Below are 20,445 nucleotides of genomic sequence, written 5' to 3' on the forward strand. Positions count from 1 at the left end.
GAGTCGTGGGCAGCATTTCTCTCTTCCTCCGTTTGTGCTGCTCTCCACACCTCACACGCCTGCCCCCCGCACCCGCTTCCCAGAGTGTGAGCTAAGGACACGTTCTTGCAGCAGCATTTGTCTACTCAGTGCCTGAGAAGAGAGGACCACCTTCCCTCCTCCCTGACAGCATCTGCTCCAGAGAGAACTGCTTTAATGGAGGTGGCAGAGCTGTGATTTGAGGCCAGAAAGATACCCCGCCCTTCCCTCCAGGGACCAGGCCACAACCAGAGGCCTCAGGGCTAGAGCCCAGCACATCACCTCCTCAAGACGTAGCCCCACGCCCTCCACAGCCTCCCCGTCACAAACCCTACACTTCGACCATCCCCTCACCCTCCCTTCGTGAACCCCTGAGCTTCCTGTCCGTCTGTTCCTCTGGCCAGGCTGTGCCATGCAGTGTGGCATTTCCTCCCACTGCAGGTCACTAGCCTCCCCTGGCTCTTCTTTCGTTATTGCTGTCTCTATCCTCAGGGCCTGGGACGCAGTGCAGATGTGATAACCGTCTGAGCACAGGCTCCCCCTCCACCTGAGACACCCTTCCTCCTGCGTGGGGATTAACTTCGGAATCCCCCTCTATTTACTGCTTTGAAGTGAAGCCTTTTTTGTTTTTAAGAAAGAATCATCCTAAGCCATGCATCCAAATGTCAGACTTCAAAACATGGTGTGAGCTAAAGAATCCAAGTCACAAACTTCAAAGCGAGGTCTGTAATGGGAATTCTGACTGGCAGCTCCGTAATTGCAGCCTTCAAATACACAGTCGCTTGAAGGAGCCGGGCTTTTAGAGGACCCCCGCTTAACTGGCTGAAAATGTGAACAGCGGGATATAATTCCTTAAGCTGCAAGGAGCCGCAGATCAGAGAGAATGCGAGAGAAACTCTAAAGACCCCTCTAGTAGGGATCTCCTCTTTTGCAGATGCTATCAGCACCGAAAGAGGTGGGGCAGCCTACACAAGGAGAAACAAATATTGTGTGTTTGTGCTCCAAACTGACTCTGCGCACACTTTACCTGCCGGTGTTTGGAGTGGTCTGAAAGGAAAGACAGCAGAGAAATAACAACGTGTATATACTAGGCCAGGGCACGCAGGCTGGTGAGTGGGAGGTGACGCAAAGCAGGGTGGCCAGAAACAGGGCAGCCCCACTGGCCTGGGACTCCAGGTCCCCCAACACTGAGAGACCATGGCAGACAGTGTCCCCCAGGGGCTCGAGCCCTTATCAAAGCCGCACTTCTCACTGCCCCCAGCGGCAGAATGCTGTGTGTGTGCCCTGGTGGCAGAAGAGCTGGTCACGTGTCTGGGTTGGCAGCTGTATGCCTTGTTGAGATCTGACACTTCATCTCTCTGTGCCCACTGTGTCAGCCAACAAGCATGTCGCACTGGCACTTTTCATGCCACAGCCCAGTATGGATGGAGTCACCCCAAGGGGCAGGAAGTTAGGACAAAACCACCAAAACAAGCAGATGGAGGCAGATGTGCATCGTGCATTGCCAACTGGTAGCTCTGTGGCTTTGTGCTGGGCGGACTTGCCAGGCAAACCCCAGGGTGCCCAGGTACGCTCCGAATTTCAGACAAACGACAAACAAGTTTTACCTATAGGACGTACTGATACTAAAAGTCATCTAACTGACCCGTGCTTTTGTTTATTTAAAATTCAAATGTAACTGGGTGTCCTGTACGTGACTTGCTAATGTTTCCACATGAAGAGCTGTGCCTGTTTCAAAGGGAGATTGAGGCCCAACCGACTTAGGTCAGACCAGTACAGGGTTTTTATCCTGGTGACTCTTAGAGACTGTGAACGTGACAAAATGATCTCTGAGTCACTTTTCTCTTCCCACACTACCTTTGTCTGCCTTTTCACTATTTCCAAATGTGAAACTTTGCCTAATGGCCAATGTATGTTTTCCTCACGGTGGGACATTTCTTTTCCCGCCACAGAAAGCGTAAGAAGCTCGGGTGGGATATAGCAAGGGCAGCAGGAAGTGAGCTGGCCGCTGTGCTCCTGGATCTGACGACCTCTGACCACACTGGCCCTCCCCACACCACCCTCCCCTGGGGGCCGTCCACGGCGTCTGCTTCTCTTTCTGAGTCAGAAGGAGTGACTCCAGGGTGCCCAGTATACCTCCAATCTACCCTGCCTGCTTCTGAAAGGGCTAGGGAGGGAAGCATTGCCAGCTGAAGAGATCCACTCCGGAGAAATGGGCACCAAGTTTTTCCTTCCACTCGCCCCGCACATTTCCACCAGGGAGTTCCATTAACCGTGTTGGCAAACACACACTTCAAAGCAGCTCTGGCCACCTCCATGTGCCGTGCTGCTGCGGCCAGCGTGGCACCTCACTGCACACGTGCATCGGTAACCTTTTCTTACGTCATAATGTGATGTTGGATGGCCGTTATCTTTTAGAGGCCCCCATTCGGATGGATGGAGCAAAAGACAAAAGTTTCTTTAAACGCAATCTGATTAATCTGACTGCATTCGTATGCCTGTTAGAATGTACCTGTCCAGGATTTTCCATTAGTCATGATTATGAGGGAACAGCCAAACTGAGAAAGGGGCTGCCTCTTCGTTTACTAGAAAATGATAAATTATTATCCAAGAGCTTTAAGTAATGGTCGAGATCTAATAAACAGCTCTGTGAGACAGTCCTTCACGCATGCTGTCAAATTAGACGCGTCCTCTCATGGAGACCACGTCCCAGGGACGCCTGGGGGCCGGGGCTCATGGATTGTGGGGCTCCCCTTGTGAAGGTGCTCTTCCCTTATCAGGGGCAAGTGGGCAGTTCCCCCGATTACAGGGCCCCAGGCAGCAGGCCAGCCCCTCCATGGAGGCTGGCATCACTGGCATGACCTGGGCAGCTGCTCCCTTGGAGCCATCACTGTCCCTTGGTTGGTGCCCCCTGCTCTGGGAAGGACATGCCACAAGCACAGGCGGAAGGGAGGGGTGCCCTGGGCCCCCGCCCCATATCAAGGTTAGGGAGCAACTTCTCTATTCAGCCCAGACCTAAGAACAGCACTGCCCAGCGGTGAGTCCAATCTCCCCACGTGCAGACCCCACAGCTAGGAGACAGGACTCTGACACTGGGCTGAGCAAGCCCTAGCGAGACAAACCCAGAATTGGAGTCCCTGGGGGCCTGGGGACACCCCAGAGATGAGATCGCTGACGACGCAGATGCCTCCGTTCTCTCTCCAGACCCCTGCCAAGCACCCCCGAGTGCGGGCCCCTCGCCCTCCTGCCTGCACAGAGAGCGGCCACGTCCTGTGGAACTGGCCTGGAGCCCGCAGCCTGCCCAGCGGCTGTGGTGAGACAGAGACCCTCGTGGGGTGCGGTGGCCCCTCAGCACCCTTCTCTGTCCATCCATTCTGCCCTGGGCGGCTGCAGGGCTCCAGCCTCAGTAACCACAGTCGTTCCCCACACTGCACCCCACGGAGCTCAGCGTGTCTGGGCTTCCCTGAAGGTTGGGGCCTCCTCCCAACCCCAGAAGGACTGACTGTATTGCCAGGTGGGTGAGGAAAGGGGGAACGTCTTCGCTTCCATTGTGATCCCCAGAGCCCAGCTCCCAAATCAAGTTGAGTTCCATACGACTCCCACCCCTGGTTCTGACCACTTTGGTGGCAGCAGGCTTCCTAAGGGGCTGAAAACTTCTGTTGGTGCCTGAGGTAAACTGAGGTCTGAATGGAGGTGTTTTAGGCAATAAAAGACTTTCCATAGCACAGACCAGCAGAGGGCGCACTGGCGAGCAGGTTGCTGCCATAGGCGGCTGGGGATCAGTCTTGCTGGGAACCCCGAGTGGTCCCAGGGAGGGGCACAGAAGCTGGGGCTGGTGGAGCGGGGCTCCCAGAGGTGTTCACTCCCAGGCGCCTCCAGCCGGCCCTGCATGCAAAGTGGGTTCCTGAGGCTGGAGAAAGTCCTGGAGCCTGCGGTCAAAGCGTGGCATGCATGCAAATGGCGGATGACAAAGGGTAGAGCAGGGGCAGTGCCAGCATGTGCTACCGCAGGGGAGAGTGCTTGGGCTGGGAAGCTCAGGGGAGTGTCCCCCCCCCCCAGTGTGGCGGTGCAGGTGGGACCCAGCCGACAGCGTGCACCTTGTGCCTGGTGAGTAGCACCCCTGTGTAGACCCAGGAGGCGCTGGGAGGCCCCCCAAAGCTTCCCTAGACAAAGGGTTGGCACCAATGGTGCAATGTCGAGCCCTGAGACCAGCTGGCCATGACGTTAGGGTGTTTCTGGTGGATGTAGGTGTGGGGGGAAGACATCGCTTTCTAACACTATCGATCGCCTGATGTCTATTCCTGTCTGCCCCCCATAATCCTAGGCTCCTGGAGCTGGAAGGAAAGGTGGCGGGAGGGGCACAGGGTGAATGTGAAAAGTACCTCAGAGTAACAGGTAAACACAGCAGTTACCGTGCACAGTGGCCTCGTGCCTACATCAAAGCTACAGACAGAAGGAAGAAGCAAAGCTTGGGAGGTACCCATGGCAACGGCCCCCCACCTACCCCATCAGGGTGAATCATTTGGTTACGGTCCAGCTCTGACTCACCTTGGAATTCATCAAGTCACTAAAACACCTAACACAGAACCTAGCAGAGGGTAGATGCTTAGTATGTATTTATAAAATCACTACTTTTTAGAAATGGTCAACATTGAGTCAAACTGGCTCTTTGACCTTTGAAGAGCAAATAAGATGATGATTTGACTAAATTCAACCCTTTCATTTTTTTTCTGAGTTCCCTTTTCCAAAGTCAAGGTTTTAGCAAAGAACAGACATGAAGTTGAGAGGAAAGACTTCATGAACTCAGGAATCAGGTTCTTTATACGTGTGATGACGGAAACTCATCACCGATCAGCTAGAGTTAGACTCTGCACGTGCATCTTTAAGAGTTGAGTGACACTGGATCCCCAACATAAAACCCAAACATACCTGTGAAAATTCAGCCTGTTTGCAGTTGCTGATTATCAAGGGAAAAGTCCACACATCTCACTAATATTCAAAGAATTCTACCTGACAATCGAGTTGTAAGTGCTTACGCTTCCTGTGCTTCAGCATGGAGCCCTGAACCCAACAGTAAATACTTGCAGCCTTAAGTGGAGACACAGATGAAGCACAGCTCTCCCTGTGCCTTGCTAACCCTCACCAAGCGGTCAGGAACTGACCACTCCCTTCGTGCACCACCCAGCAAAGCCCAGGGCCTGCAGCAGCCTGCATTCCCACCGGGCCACCTTCTTACAGCCCTGGACCTGGGTTGGCACCAGAGCCTCCACCTTCTCTGCCCTCCCTCCCATCTCAGAGATGCCAGTAGGACGGATGCAAACTTTGCTGAGGGAAGGTCTCGGGAAAGTCAAATGCCATCATCATTCATTCCCTGATGTTTGCCTGGGATGGAAGCCGCTGCTGCAGCAATGGAAGGGGCTTTACTGCACACACATAAACACGCGCCCTTTGGGCAGGTGCCTGGCCAACGCTGGCTGGCAGCTGACGGTCCCACACTGTGGTGGTGAGCACGGCACCGGGAGGCAAGGTGATGCTGGCAGCCCCGAGTCTTCCGCCTCATCGTAACACACAATCTGGAACCTTGGCCACGTTTTACACTCCGTCCTTCTGAACTGACGCAGACAGCTTAATGAAGCAATATTTATGGAAGTGATACCACTAGGGAGACGCTGCTCCTTTCCTCCATCTTCTATTTTTAATATTTGATCTGGCAAACATATTATTAAAGGAATATTTCAAATCTGATTACTCTTCTGTTTGACTGCGTGTGTTATTCATGCACGCGGGGCGCCAGGGGAAATTACACGGGACCCTTTGGGGAACTTCATGGTGTCATTCTTCCAAATAGTGGCTGCCTCCATTCCTCCCAGTCATTCTAGGCCCATTCCAGGCTGCTCCCTTGGGCATCAGGAACTTCCTTTGGAGAAGTGGTCTCTCCGGATACCTGCAAAGCTGCTTAATCACCGACATGTTTACTGAGCCTCAGTCTCCCTTATGGGGCACAGGCAGAAAAGTGGGTGGGTAGACATAAGGTTGACAGCCTTTAGTTTTGCCAAACAAACAACCATTTAGAATCACCATCATTTCAGTTTAGGAAGGGCCATGTAACACCAAAAGATTGGAAGAGGTGCAATCTCAGAATAAGAGGAAACCTTTTAAATTGAGAAAGGACAGCTCTCGGGAAGATCACTGCAGCCTGCTCTCCTAATTTGCTGCAGGCCCGTGAGAGCCCAAGGGCAGTCTTTACACTAGATTTCCGAGGCAGGAGGCCTTGCGGCTGTGACCAAGGAGCTCCTCTCTGGCAAGGGGCCCTGCGCGACCATGTACGATGGCTAGAAGTCATGCTCTCCAGAGCCCAGTTCCACCCATGTCACTGTCCCACCCGGCGCTGGGTTGGCTGTGGAATGAAAAGCACAGGTGTCTTCCTCCCCTCCCCCCACACTCGTTCTCAGCCCCCCTGAGAGCCCAGCCCTTGCCCCTGTAGTGGGGATCCCAGCATCTTTGAGCTTCTGGCATGAACAGTGCTCAGAGTTTTCTTTGAGGCATTTCCACAGGCTCCTGGTTTATTTGCTCTTGATTAAAAGGCCATAAAGAATTGATTTGCCAAAGACTTAATAACCAGGCGCAGTGGACACGTGTATAATTTAATGGCAGCTCCAGCCCCATCTTTCATGGCAGCCGTGGTGACAGGGCCGCTGCGTCACTGACAGAGTGGAGACAAATGAGTCCTTTAAGCACGATGCTAATTGCCTCTGAGTCCAGCCTCAGGGGTCCTCTCCGGCCAGGCTTGGGCCAGAGCTGCAGGGGGAGTAGCCAGGACCGTGTGGTCACACAGCAACCAGGGGAGGTTGGAGCTGGTTGCCAGGAACTGGAACGGGAGGCAGGGCTGGCCTCTTTAGGATTTGGCCGAGTTGCCACTCAACCAAAGCACTTACTGAAGGCCCCTGAACCAGCCAGGGTATTTTAGCGGCAAATGAGAAAGCCAGACTTGATTGGCTCCAACGCAAAGGGGGCTTAATGAAAATAAACAGAGGCCCCTCTCAGCTTCGGGAAGCCAGACACAGGTGTCTGCTGATTCCGCTGGGGCTTCCTTTCTCCATTTATATTAACAGTTTCCCTTCGCTGGCCTCATTCTCCGACGGCTGGGCCCGCACTGTGGCAAGACGCCCACCAGCGGTCCCAGCCTTCAGCCTCCAGACGAGTGAGTCTGGCTGTAAAGGAAGCTTTCCCTTTGTACCAGAAAAAGTGGGCTAGGCTTGGATTGGGGGCCCGTGGCGGTGGCCTTGTCACAGGTTCTGAGGACATGGACATCCATAGGACATGCCTCCTTCCCTGGAGGAGCTCACAGCCCTGCAAGCACGGCGAGTAGCCCTCCCCTGGGAGAAGCTGGGGGTTCGCTGTGGGGCAGAGGCTCCACAATGATATCCCAGTTTTCATTCATCTACAGCCCCCTCCACACCCAGACGTCATAATCCAGCAGAGAGCTGACCCTGCGGTCTCACAGGCCTGCATTTGAAGCCCGGTTCTGCCAGAACAGCTGCAGTGACTTCACCTATCTGCCTCTGTGCGACGGGGAACAGTGGTACCAACTAATCTATTGCTCACAGGGTTAAATGAGATGACGCCATGGGCAGTGAGGTCCGTGCCGACACACAATAAGCGCTGAAGAGGCATCTGCTTCCGTTCCTCGTCCCTGGTGGCGGTCGCCCTGCAGTGATGGGGGGGTCAAGCCCTGTCTTGGGGGTGGGGGTGCTCAGAATGGACTAACCCAGCACACATATGGGAAAGGACTTCACCAACCAGCACGAGGGCACAAACGGTCACCCAAGGCAAAAGGGCATCTGAGGCTTCTCAGTGACCCATCCAGAGGTCCCAGTGATGGGGAAGGAGTCCAGGCAAACGCAGGACCTGGAGGAGCCTAAAAGGGATGGAAACCCAGAGTCCTGGACCGCAGAAGGGAGGAGGGGCGGCAGGAGGAGGGGGGTGTGTGTGGGGGGGAGTGTGCAAGGTGCAGGTGTAGGTGAGGCTACGGGAAGAAGAGGGCACACAGACCACAGTCACACTGCCAAGAGTGGCTCCCTCGTGGCCTGTCACCCCTGAGGACTGCAGCCCACGGGAGAGGGGAGAGGACCACGGACATCACCAAGGGCTCGAGGACACTGCAGATGCCCAGTTTGCATACCCCCAGAAGCCACCACTCCATGTCTTGAAAATTAAACCAGAACCTTGAGGAAACATGTCAGAATTCTAGTTCTGTGTGGGTTCCTCACTCTCCTGCAGTAGTTTCCAACATAACCACAGCCAACAGGATAGTACAACTCTCAGTCTTCCGGCAAGGAGAGCCACCCTGCACGCCAGGCCTGGGGTGATTTTCCTTCCTGCCTCCAGCCTGCACCCCGGCTTCCCCATCGATCACAGCCTGTCCCATTTCCTTATCAAAACCGATCTGAAAGGCAGCCTCGTCCCCTGTCAGGCATTATGTGACCTTGAGCACATCGCTCCAGGTTCCCAGAGGTCTGGCTGGCCGTGCGGCTCTCTCCTGGACCCTCCACAGGGGTGGGCTCAGCTGGGCGGGAGCTCTTCCTGCCAACCCACCTCCAGCCCACCCGCAGACACACCCTTGACCAGCATCTCAGCCCCAGCAGGATCCCTCACCCCTCCTGCTCCCACACGTGCGTCTTTGTCACTTCCCTGCCTTGGCGGGTCCAAGTAGGTGGGCTGCCTTTGCTGCCCACGGTTCCCGCCGGGCCTCAGGGCCTCCTAGTTCCAGTTTGAGTCAGAGAAGGGGGAGGTGTGATCGGTTAAGATGGCACACACAGACCCCACAGGCTCTCTTTTCTTCTCTCCGTCTCTATGATGATTTTTAAACATGTCCACAAATACTGTGGCCTCCTGCCTTTGAAAGTGAAGTATAACCCGTCCGTCCAAATGTGGGCCATACTTAATGCCTCACTTCTAACGACTAGACGGCTGCAAATGCTGCCCCATGATCTCCATGGCCTGCTCATGGAAAGGGTAGCTTCTCTCTTGGATAGCTTGCTCTGAGGGACAAAAGCCCGTCCCCAGGCCGGGAGGACACTCCAGCAGACTGTGGGGCTGGAACCATGCGGGGGGAACTGTGGCCTCCCACCTACTCCCAGCACCACCCAGCCCTGCAAGTGAGCCCCCCTGGAAGTGCCCAGGTGATGGCGGCGTCCTGAGACCCGAGCCAGAGTCACACTGCACAGGATGCTTCACTCACAGAAACTCTGAGCATCGTCAGTGTTTTAAGCCGTTGCCTTGGGGGTAACTTGTCACACAGCAATAGGCACCTACTACGCCTGAATCCCCTGTTGCAGCAAGTACGTGCCACTCATCTCTCTCGCTGCACAGAGCGCCCTTCTGTTACGGTAAACTTGACTTTACTAGGATTCTGAACAGACAAGGCTTAACTGCACTCACGGGCTGCCCTGTGACCTCATGTCTGGCCAGTACAGTGACTCAGCTTTAGCCCACATGGCCCAGGTACATTCACACACCGACAGCCTTTAGCTCACAGGGTCTGGTGGGGCCGGGTGGCCACCATCGTCCAGGACATGTCCAGGATTCAGGGTCAGCATCCCATTTGGGAGGAGCACGACTGAGCCCAGAGATGCCCATGTCACCAGGAGCACAAATGCCAACACTGAAGCGTCCCCAAGCACCTTGATGCAAACACATCTCCCTCCAGCGCAGGGCAGAAACCCAAGCTGTGCCCATGCCGAGAACCACAGCAGGATTTCGCAGGCAGCCAGGGGCCATCGCCAGTGCCGCCCGCTGGCTTCCCCAGTGCCCACTGGCACACAGTATATGCCAAGCTGCGAGGCTGCATCGCTCCCTCCTGACACAGGCTCTGGGCGCCAAGAGCTCAGGGAGAGAGAGGGCTCACATTTGTGCTGAGCCAGGTCCCTAGCCAAGAGCGCCAGTGGCAGCCGAGCTGCTTGTCCTCGCCGACAATGACAGATCTATCTCCCAGGCACTAAGCATGGCCGGGGACGCCCGCCAGCACTCAATGTGCCCTTCTGGGTCTCTCATCATAAGGGACAGACATTCAGATCAATCCAGTTTAGCAAACATTGTCTGGCCACGTACTGCATGTGGGGCACAGGGGCAGTGGCTGGAGGAAGGAGGACGTGGATGCGGCTCGTGCCGCCATCAGCCCCACCAGCCAGTGAGTGGAGAGAGGATGACCCAGGAGCCATTCCTCACCAGGAATGCCCACATCAGTGTTTCAGGAGTCACGAGTGCACTTGTGTTAAGCCACGGAGATCTGGGGTTGTTTGTTAGGCAATCAGTCTACCCTACCATCAGCCCATGTCACAGGGCCCTGGACGCGTGGCTTGAAGGGACACAGGACTGGAGTCAGGAGGGCCTGGACTGAAATATCAACCATAGCACTTTTCAGTGGGACGACCTTGAGCAAATGGCTTTCCCTCTCTAGGCCTCCTTTGCCCCCTTTAAATGGGGATTCATAGTTCCTACCTCAAAAGAAATGCCAAAGATAAACTGTTACTGAATGAAGTGAGGTGTCTTGCTGAGCCCTGAGGGGGTGGCCCCCTTGGCCCAGAAGCTGACAAGAGGCTTTCAGGAAGCCACGAGGTGGTCACTTGGCATGTCGAGGGTTAAGTCTTCCTGGGGGCTCAGTCTGCTGGGGTGGGGAGCAGGACGCAGTCCAGGGGGCCCGGGCCTGGGAGGACCCACACTAAAGGAAGGGCAGGGTCCTCTGTTTGGGTAGAGGGTTACCCTGTGCACATTTACTAGAGAGCTGGAAGGAACTGGGGAGGTGGCTTCTCTCCACTCAGTTGCCGCCGTCCTTGACCCCCAGGCGCCCCCAAACCTGCTAAGGCCACTTGGAACCCAGTGGTGAACAGTGACTCCCAGAGCCAGAGGTGCAGATGGGCTGGGAGCACCCAGAAGGCCCAGAGATAAACGCCAGTGCAAAGAAGGGCCAGCAGCCGGGGTCTAGACGGCCAGGTGTTACTATGATGTTATTTATAGTTGTTCTTTTTTTCTAGAAGACACAGAGGAAGAGAGGAGATTTTCAAATCCGAGCTCTGCCACTTCCTTGCTTTGTAACATTCAGCAAGTCACTTACCTCTCTGTGCCTCAGTTTCCTCAACTATAAAATGAATACAATCGCAGTACTCTCCTCACTGGGCTTTTTGTGAGGATGACATGAATTAATATTTGTAATGTACATAGAATTACGCCTGGATACAGTTAGGGCAAGGGTTTGTTAAATGAATAAAACAAATAGAAGGAAATAGGCAGAGGGACAAGACAGAAAATGAGAGAGAAGTGGGGGGAGATTCAAGACAGAGACAGAGAGAGAAAGAGAGAGCAGTCAGATGGAGGCAGATAGTCAGGCCACCAGGTGGACAGATAGACAAGTAGATAGGAAGTGACAAGCAGGAAAAAGAAGCAAGCTCCTGAAAGAAAACTAGAGAAAGAGACCCAGCGAGAAAGAGGGCGGGAGACCAACACCACAACATCCAATTAAACTAGGGAGACAGACACAGCGTTCCTGGTCTAAGTACAAAGCACCGGCTCACTAGGTGCAGTTCCGACAGGCTCTCAGGTCAAAAGTGACGACCTCCTTGGAGGGACAGCACTGCCCACATCTCCTGAGCAGAGTGGGCAGTGGCCAGCATCCAGAAACGGCCCCAGTTGTGAGAGCCCAGACGCCCAGGGCAACCTGCCTGGCCTGTGTGCACAGAACAATGAGCAGGTCCCAACAGGTCCCCCCCACCCCCCGCAACACACACACACACAGGGCACCCTGGTTCCATGGTCTGGCCCCTAATCTCATCAAAAAGCCCAGAAAGGCTTGGGAAAAATCAGAAATTGTATTCAAATCTGTATTTCCAAATGTAGCCAATCTCTCTCAAGTTTCAGCCTGAGACTTCAAATGGCCGCTTTACACACTCTCTGAAATTGCTCGTTATAATCAAGGTACCAGCAGCTCTTAAGTCTAGGGGCACCGCTGGGCTGAGCAGTAATGGCCTCGGCATGTTTAGGCCGTCAGACGTAATGTCACCGGGCTGCGTCTAGGAGGGAAGAGGCAGTGATGAATGGATGTCATCTCCCACTGGTCCAGGAGCCCGCCTGCCTCGCAAGAGCTGACAGATAGATGATCAGCGCCCCCGAGTGGGGTGCCAGGCCCTCTCCCTGGGGTCTGGGTCTGCCGGTGGGTGTGGTGCTCACAGAACCTGGGTAGAGCAGGACACGCAAAGGCACCAAGTGATGTGAAAAACACCTGCTAATAAAATTTAACTGAGTGAATGAATTCAAAGACCTTACTCACCAGGCAAGCAGAGAGATAGGCCCTGGTGTTCTACGAGATGGAAGGCTTTTATAGAAAGGAGGGCGGGACAAGGAAGTGATCAGCAAAGGAAAAATGAAACTTCACTGGAGGAAAGTAAGAGTTCAGGTGACGAGGGCTTCTCATTGGCTGAGCTGTGACGTTTTTATTGGCTGGGCTTGTTGCTGGGCAAGAGGAAAATCTTCCTTCCTTCCGCTGGATTTTTAAAGTATTTGCACTTACTCTTGGGGAGTGAGGGGTATTTTTCTTCCTGTTGGGGTCTGTAACTGAATTAACTGATGCTGGAATTGATGGCGACTTCCTGTTTAGTGTAACTGATGTCTTCCTGTTTGGGGTAATTGACAGCGTGTGGTGGAGCTCAAAAGCTCTCTCTACAGGCCTTCCCAACTCCAACTTTAGTTGCAGTTTCCTTTCTTAATTTTCACACACCTTAACTAAGAAATGCAACAGCACTCAGTGAGCATCCAAGAAAACCACCTGCCTGCGTTCCTGGGATGCACTGAGTGCCCAAATGAGCCTAAAGCCCCCACTTCTGACTGCCAATCCTGTGTTTTCCCACCATCACACACACTCTTGATCTTATACATGATGTAGTCAAGTACACACATGGAGAGAGACGGGGCCATTGTGTCACATACAAAGTGGGATGTCAGGAGGATGATAGGAAATAGTGGCTTACAGTGACACATGGCTCCGTGACTGACACGTAGTAAGCACTCGGCAAATGTTAGCTGTTATGGCTGTTACTCATAATTGCTGTTATTACGTACTATTACTAACAATAATAAAGACACTCTGTGACATGTTCTTCCCTACAGGCTGGATTCCCCAGAACCTGGGTCTGCTCCCACTTTTGTGTCTGACTCGTGACGCAACTAGAAAACGCACTCAGGGTTTGCTCCTCCCCGGCACGCCCACCAGGACAGACTCCAGACGCTCAGTGCCCTGTCACTGAGGGGACTGAAATGGGCACGTCCAGAGACTGCCCTGCGCCTGACGCTGGGCCTAACACTTGTCATGTTCAATGTGGTGAGGCATCATCAGAATCCCCATTCCACAGATGAGAAAAACGGAGGCACAGAAGGGCTGTGCAGGAAGCAGGATGCTTCTCACCTCCACTCCCCGCTCTGGCCTTTCACACGCTTCCCACTGGCAGCGTCAGGCCTCCCGCAGGTCACACACTCCCATGGAGGTTAGGGACAGAGTTGGCTGGCAGGTGAGGGGAGATGAGCAAGGGTGAGGGGAGATAGCACACACACTGTCAGATGCAGATGTGAGCACACATGTGCATACACACAGGCTTGGGCACACACCAGGACACACAAGCATGAGCACAGATACATGGACACACAAGCGCACACACGTGCACGAGTAACCCTGAGTAACCCCCCCAGGATAAAAGCCCTGGAGGGGCAGCCCTGGACTCAGCCAGAGCTGGCTGGCATGTCTCCACCTCTCTCCCCACATGGCCCTGCCGCAGACCTGGGCGGGGTGCTCCCTGTGTGTCCACAAGCCTCCGTGCTTCCTGCAGTGCAGCTCAGGTGCTCCTTGGGGCAGGGCAAGCACAGCTCCTGGGCCAGACCACAGGGATTTCTGGAACCACCTGTCGGGAGGCGCTCCATTCAGGCCATGGGACACGTCCCTGCCTCTCTCGGAATTTCTGCAGGATTTCGCAGACAAACTCACTCACCTCCAGCCACTTAGATGCAGGAAACAGGTGGTAGCCACATTCCAGAGCCTGTACACACTAGGCGCCAACCTGGGGGTGTGCTGCACTGACCTGAAGCAGGTGAGGGAGAGAAGGAAATGCTCCCCGGGGGTATCCTCTGCTGCGAGGCCCGGGGTCTCCCTGAGTGTTCAGACCACCGCGTGTGGACGCACGCCCAATCAGGCAGCCGTGGGTGATGGAAGAACCGAAGGGCCCACAGGCCCTCAATCCCACTGCCCAGACAGATTCCCCTTGTGCAACACCAGAGTGCAGACCCTCTCAAGACACAGTGTTGTGGTCCTTTTTCCCCTTGCTCTTTAAGAGAAAGGAAAGGAGGAAGGTGGGCAGGAAAGAAGAAAGCAAGGGGAAAGAGAAGGAAAGACGGGGCGGGGTAAGGGGGGTGCTGACAGAGCCTGTGCGGGCTCTGCCATTCTGTGAGAGGCACAGGGATCCCCTCAGTTTTTAGGAAACTATGAGGTTTGCCCTCCTCCGGGTCCCCAGGGCGTGTGGCTGTTTTCCAAGCCTGCCCCAGGGGCTGAGGCCAGGGTACGCATTCCAAGGAAGGGCTCCTGCTGGAAGACACCGGCCACACGATTCTGTCCCCACAGCACACGTACTGACAGCTGCTTAATCCATCTACTGGCAAATCATCTGCAGTTACTGTTCTGTTTTGAAGAATCGCTTTCCTCATATTGATCTCCAGGCCTGAGGTCCTGCGTCCGTAATTGCATGGGAACCCATCAGGCAGCCGGTGAGACGCCTGGCCTGTCTGAGCTCCCGGAGTTTTCCCTGTGAGGCAGTCCAACGAGGCCTGCTAGAATGGGCGATTCCTTAAATTCTGTTTGGGGACAATTAGTCCAACATATGGTCTAACCACATCTTGTCTTCTGATGAAGAAATACACAGAAAAGTTGGAAAATGATGACTGACAAGGCTTTATCCTGTTTCTTTCTCTTTTTTAATAGTGTTTTTTACAAACGTAAGCACATCACAGATGAACAGGCTCTTAGCAACCATCTGGCCCACCCCTCATCATACTCAGGAAGAAACTGAGGCCCAGCGAGAGAGACAGACCAGCCCAAGATCTGCTGGATCTAAATCCAGACCCCAGGCATCTGCCTCTTCCTTCTCAATAACCTCGAGAGGGTTGGCTTTATGTCCCTGGGGCCCTTTGGGGACCAACATCCTAGAATTCTGATGTCTTCAGATTCTATGCTACAAGACCCCCATCCTGGGGTATAGAATAGGGGACAGGCGAGGGCCCCCCATCCCAGGGACAGATAGACCACAGGCGAGGGTCCCTATGCAGGGGCCACATCAAGACGTCTGAGCCCACATTAGGAAGGTCTGGCTGTGTGAGGCCAAGGAGAAGGCTCCAGGCAGAGCACACAAGGCCCGAGGCCATGACCAGAGGGGAGGATCCGGCAGGGAGAGCCCGAAGGCCTGCCCCACCCTGAGGCAGGCCCTGCTCTTTCTCAGGCTGTAGACGCCCAGCTGGATGGGCAGGCAGCTGGCAGGCCCATCACCCCCAGAAGCCCTGCCACAGACAGCCACAGGCTGAGCCTCCAGCAGACAGGACATGGCCCCAACATCACTGACCAGCTGGGGACCATGGCTCATTAGTTTTTAATTAAGAGAAATACATGTCTTGACCTTCCTCCCTGAGTCGTCCACCCCTACAGGGCCTGACCGGTGGCGGGTTAGAACATCCAGATGCTCACAGGCCCACTGCCACCGGAGAGGACCCCCTGGAAGGAGGTGGGTGTCCGTGCTGAGGGCAGGCAGAACACCGCAGTGGGTGAGTGGGTGGGAGTCAGGCGGTCCCTGCTGTGACAAGATGATGGTCAGTGCATCTGTCCCAGGTTAGATGCTGCCAACCCTCTGAGCCTTCAGAAAGCCAAGACACAGCCTCTGACCATGGGAGCACGTAGGGACGAGAAGCACAGTCCGTACATGGGCTGTAATGCCTGGAGAAATCTGGAAGGCTCCCAAGAAGAGGTGATGCCTGACATCTGGGTCTTGAAGGATGAGTAGGAGTTTTCCTCCAAGGGCAGAATGGGAGAGAAATATTCCAGACAGAAGGAACAGCCTTGTCTGGAGTCACAGAGCTCGGAACCCTCCAAACCCAGGTCTCTCCGATTTCCAAGTCAGTGCCCTGCCCTGTAGGATGTCACCAGGAGCAGAGGGACCTTGGGCTGACTGCCTGGCTTGGGGTCTCTGAGTGCCAAAGTCTCGGGTCTGTCATCCAGAAGACAAGGCAGCCTCCTGAAGTGTAAGAACAGGAGGAGATGGTCCACGTGGCGCCCTCAGCAGGAGTCTGGCAGAGCGTGTACTCCCTGAGTGCCAGCTGTCCCTCGAGGGCCGAGCTCGTAAAGTGGTGCATGTACCAGAACAGCCATGCGGCTGCGAGAAGGTGGGACGGAGTGTCCAAATGGCAGAGCAGCTGTGTTAGGAAAGAGGGTTTAGAGAAGTACACAGTTTCTGTGTTTCTAAGGTATTTTATAATACTGAGTGATTTACAACACTTTCTAGGAGGTCTGGCCACATAATCCAATGTCATTACTATCATAGCAAAGCTCTGACCTTGAATCGCTGGGTGTGGAGCTCGCACACACCAGGAACCATGTGGGACTCTCAGGGTCCCTGCCCTCCCGCAGGGCAGCCCTGGGGGCTCTCTCGGCTGACACCTTCAGGTTACACAGTGAAAAGCCCCCATCTCACCACTTTGTGTCTGCCAGACCTGTCAGTCCCCAATTCAGAAAACACAGAATTCACGGGCTGTGGACTCCCCACATGTCAGACCTTGGGTGAGCACGTGGTGTGGGCGGTGGTGCTTCATCTCCCCACACCCTCCGAGGGAGGGGTCTTGTGGCCCCACTTCCCTCCCACAGTCTGAGCACAGTGGCAGCTCCCCTGTGTGTAACCCCCACCTGCCTGGAGAGGTGAGCACACCAAGCACACACACACTGTCCCCACTCCCTCAGAATCCCAAGCATTGGCCACCTGGGCTGTGGGGCATGAGAGCAGAGGGCAGGGGGTCACCCAGGACTGGCTCTTGGGGACAGGAGACAGAGGGCAGGCGGCCTTCTGGACACAGACGTGCAGAGTTTGGGAAGATAGGGGCGAGTGGGGAGCACACAGGCAGAGGCTGGGACACGCAAAAGCATCAAGAGGAACTGGCAATTCATGCTCAGCGACTGGAGGGGACCAGCCGCGAATATCACGCCAATGCAGGACATTATCCAGGGATGGTTGGGGACAGGATGTGACAAGAAAAGAGCTTTAAAAATGAGGAAAATTAACCTGGCCATGGTATAGTCGGAGAATTATTAGGCAGCCCAGGAAAGGTTTCTACATTCGAGTCTTGGACTCTAAGATAAAACCGATTTTCTGGGGCCGCTGAGTTAGTGGAAGCTAAGGTTCCCTTCCCGGCTTCTCGGGGCTCTGGGAAAACTCTGGAAGCTGCAGAGCCCATGGAGACACCGCTTCTTCCATCCTTCAGGCCAGGGTGTCTCTCCCCAAGTCCCAAGTTGTGTAAGTGTGGCCACGAGCTTGCAAAGACAAGAACCGTGGGCACGTGTATGTGCGCCTGCACACGCAGACACGCTCGTGTAGGAGGTTAGCAACGGTGTGCCTCGTCTGCTATCAGTTGAGACAACAAAGAGACGGGTGACATGCAGCCAGCAGATGGAAGCCCACTGAAATGTCAGCCAGAAGAAATAGCCCACCTCGGATAAATGACATTCTACTTCAGCAAACTCCTTTCCTTCTGCCTCGTTCCTCGGAGAAAGATTCCCTCGGAGGCCCCTGCAACGTTGGCCCTGCAAGATGAGTCATTCATGCAAGACCACCACAGCCTCGTGCATGTTAAGTACAAAGAGGAAAAATGCCTTGGACTTGGAAATGGGGCTGCAGTCACAGATGGCGCCTGAACACGCATACATTCGGGTGCTGTGTGAGCAGATGGAAACTGGAAGGAAAAAAATAAAAACTTCAGCGTTCATCTGCCAGACCACTGCCGGGCTGGGCGGGGGAGTTCGTCACTTGACTCAGAGGGTCTTGGTCTTCCCATCTGTGGGGCGGGGGTAAGAAATGGTCAGTCCAAGCTGGGGGACCTCAGGTGCGTGCCTTCCTCTCTGAGCCCCCATTCCTCCTTTGACAGGGGGATAATGAGGGCGGGCTCCCAGGACTGCCGTGAGAACTGAACCAAGTGACACATACAGAGCACACATCCATGCCTGGCACAGGGTGAGGGCCCCATAAACGGAAGCACCACCCGGCAGGTGTGGGGGGCCCTCTTTGCCAGGTGAAACCCGAGGTAGCCTGGATGGGAAGCTGAAGCACCAAGAAAGGGTCCATGGTTGACCCACAGGAGAGGCTGGGAACAGGGAGAGGAAAGGTGACTCTGGCAACATCTTTCCAGAAGATTCCTGGGGTCTGGGCAAGATCTCTGAGTGAGCCAGGTCTGCAAAGCCTGCACCACGAGGGTCTGTGGGCAGGTTTGCTAAGACCCTGGGAAGAAGGAGGACGCCCCGATGGAAGGTTCTGCCCCTGGTGCCCGAAGCTTCTCATCCAGGAGGCAGGTCAGCCCCCAGTTCCCGCCCTGCAGCACGACTCCACCTGCGGCACACGGCTGCACAAACGGCCACAAGCCTCGCCCCCCCTGCCCCTGGGCCCCTGGCCATGTGACCCACCAGGCAGTGAGCTCTCCTCATCCAGCCCGGCCTTGTGACTCGCTTTGGCCAGGGGGATGCAGTGGAAGTGACAGTGTGGCCATGTAGGCCAGGCTCCGCTCTTTGGCTCCTCTGCCTTTGCCAAGTCCAGGCTAGCCAGCTGGGGGACATGGGAGCAGAGCCACTGGCCCCTGGTCTCAGCTGAGGGCCCACATGTGGAAGCAGATCAAAGGTGAAGGTAAACAAAGCCACCTAGCCCACCTGAAGTGACCACAGGTGACAGAGGGCCCCTGCTGAGCCCAGCTCAGGTCAGCAGAAGCACTTGGCCGGCCATGGCTGTTTGGACAAGGGTACGTATGTGCAGAGGCTTGGGGGGTTCTATGCAGCAGTTTTGTGGCCGTAGACTCCGACCTCCCCCCTTTCACCAGCCTCACTCCAACCCATCTCTTTGCTCTGCAGTCGGGAGAGGGGAGGGTCTCGGTCCAGGTCCAGAAATGTGATTCAAAATGCAGAAACTTTCCATTCACAGGCAAGGAGCTCCCGTCCTACTGTCCAGGTGCCAGCCCTGCAGCCAGGGGCCACGTCGCCAGCCCCTGAAAGCCCCTTTGCCAGTCCAGCCGCTTTCCCCATTGATGGTGAGGTGCTGCCCAGCCTCGGCACTGCTCAGGGCAGGGCTCCTGGTCCTCAACTGCAGAGCTGGCACCACACAGGGGGCAGTCACAGCCTTCCAGGGACCACCTGCGAAGGGAAGCCTCAGGCTGGAGACCCTGGAGCTGGCAGGGCCCCTCCCAGCCCACCGTGCGGACACTCTCCAGGGAAACCCTCCCACCAGCCTCCCCACGTGTCTCCATGGTGGCACAAGCACTGGGTGATTCTAGCTCCCGGGGCCCAGTAGGGCCCTTTCTGACAAGACAGTCTCCCCCGTGAGGCAGTGAGACACCAGCCCACAGGCCCTGAAACCTCCCTGTGTGTGTGTGTCGGGGGGGGGTTAGAACTTTCAGTCAACCACTTCCGGAGGAGCACGTGACCTAACCTGCACCCCGGCCAGTGGACAGTCCCCTCGTCTGGCCCATCCAGACCCTGGGCTGCCCTTGCAGCCTCCCCTGACTTCTCTGGTGTCCAGAGAGATGAGTCCCCACGACACGCAAGGTGCAGAGAGAAAAGCTGGGAGCCCCAAGACCCCCAGGGAACGGGCGCGCCCTGCAGGGTTTCCTGAAGGGTCAGTGACGGCCAAGGGGCAGATGCCCCAATTACTGAGACCAGCACAGTGTCACGCATACAGCAGGAGCTTAGAGTGGCCGTGCTCTGTCCTCAGAGTGTGGCCTGCTGGGGGTTTTCTGGCCTCTGCCTCAGGAAGCAGCCTGGAGCCGGAGCCGCTGGCCACCCCTCTGGGAAGAGACTCAGAGGAAACAAGGCATTTTTGTTTGACTGGATTTGTACTCCTGGCTCAGCCCAAAACCAGTACACATTTAATTCCTCGTCTCACAATTGCGTTAAAAGGCAGCTAAACCTCTGCAAGCCTTTGTTTGGCATTTTGGTTTCCAATCGCCCGTTATCCTCTTTCCCTTGCACATGCTGGGTTTCTGGGGAGGTCAGAAGGCTGGCGGGGAGCCTGGCCCAACTGCCGTCCCGCAGGGCCACCTCCCGTGCCTGCTGGGCCCGGCTTCTCACTGTGCCCTGCTTGCCAGGCCTCCCAGGACTCTGTG

At 55.3% G+C, this 20,445-nt stretch overlaps 1 long non-coding RNA gene across 8 annotated transcripts in view; it reads right to left on the reverse strand.

Annotated features, from left to right (window-relative positions):
* Positions 1-15,001: 15,001 nt before the first annotated feature.
* LOC109451919 (uncharacterized) overlaps positions 15,002-20,445 on the reverse strand; it is a 43,878-nt gene continuing 38,434 nt past the window's right edge. For all 8 annotated transcript variants that reach the window (XR_016022136.1, XR_016022135.1, XR_016022134.1 and 5 more), the window contains 2 exons: positions 17,795-19,477; positions 15,002-16,509 (listed from right to left, as the gene is read on the reverse strand). This is a non-coding gene — a long non-coding RNA (uncharacterized LOC109451919). The remainder of the gene's footprint in view (positions 16,510-17,794; positions 19,478-20,445) is intronic.

Source organism: Rhinolophus sinicus, chromosome 8 (genome assembly GCF_057876585.1).
Source record: "Rhinolophus sinicus isolate RSI-liver-muscle chromosome 8, RSI-T2T, whole genome shotgun sequence".
Classification (NCBI taxonomy): Eukaryota; Metazoa; Chordata; class Mammalia; order Chiroptera; family Rhinolophidae; genus Rhinolophus; species Rhinolophus sinicus.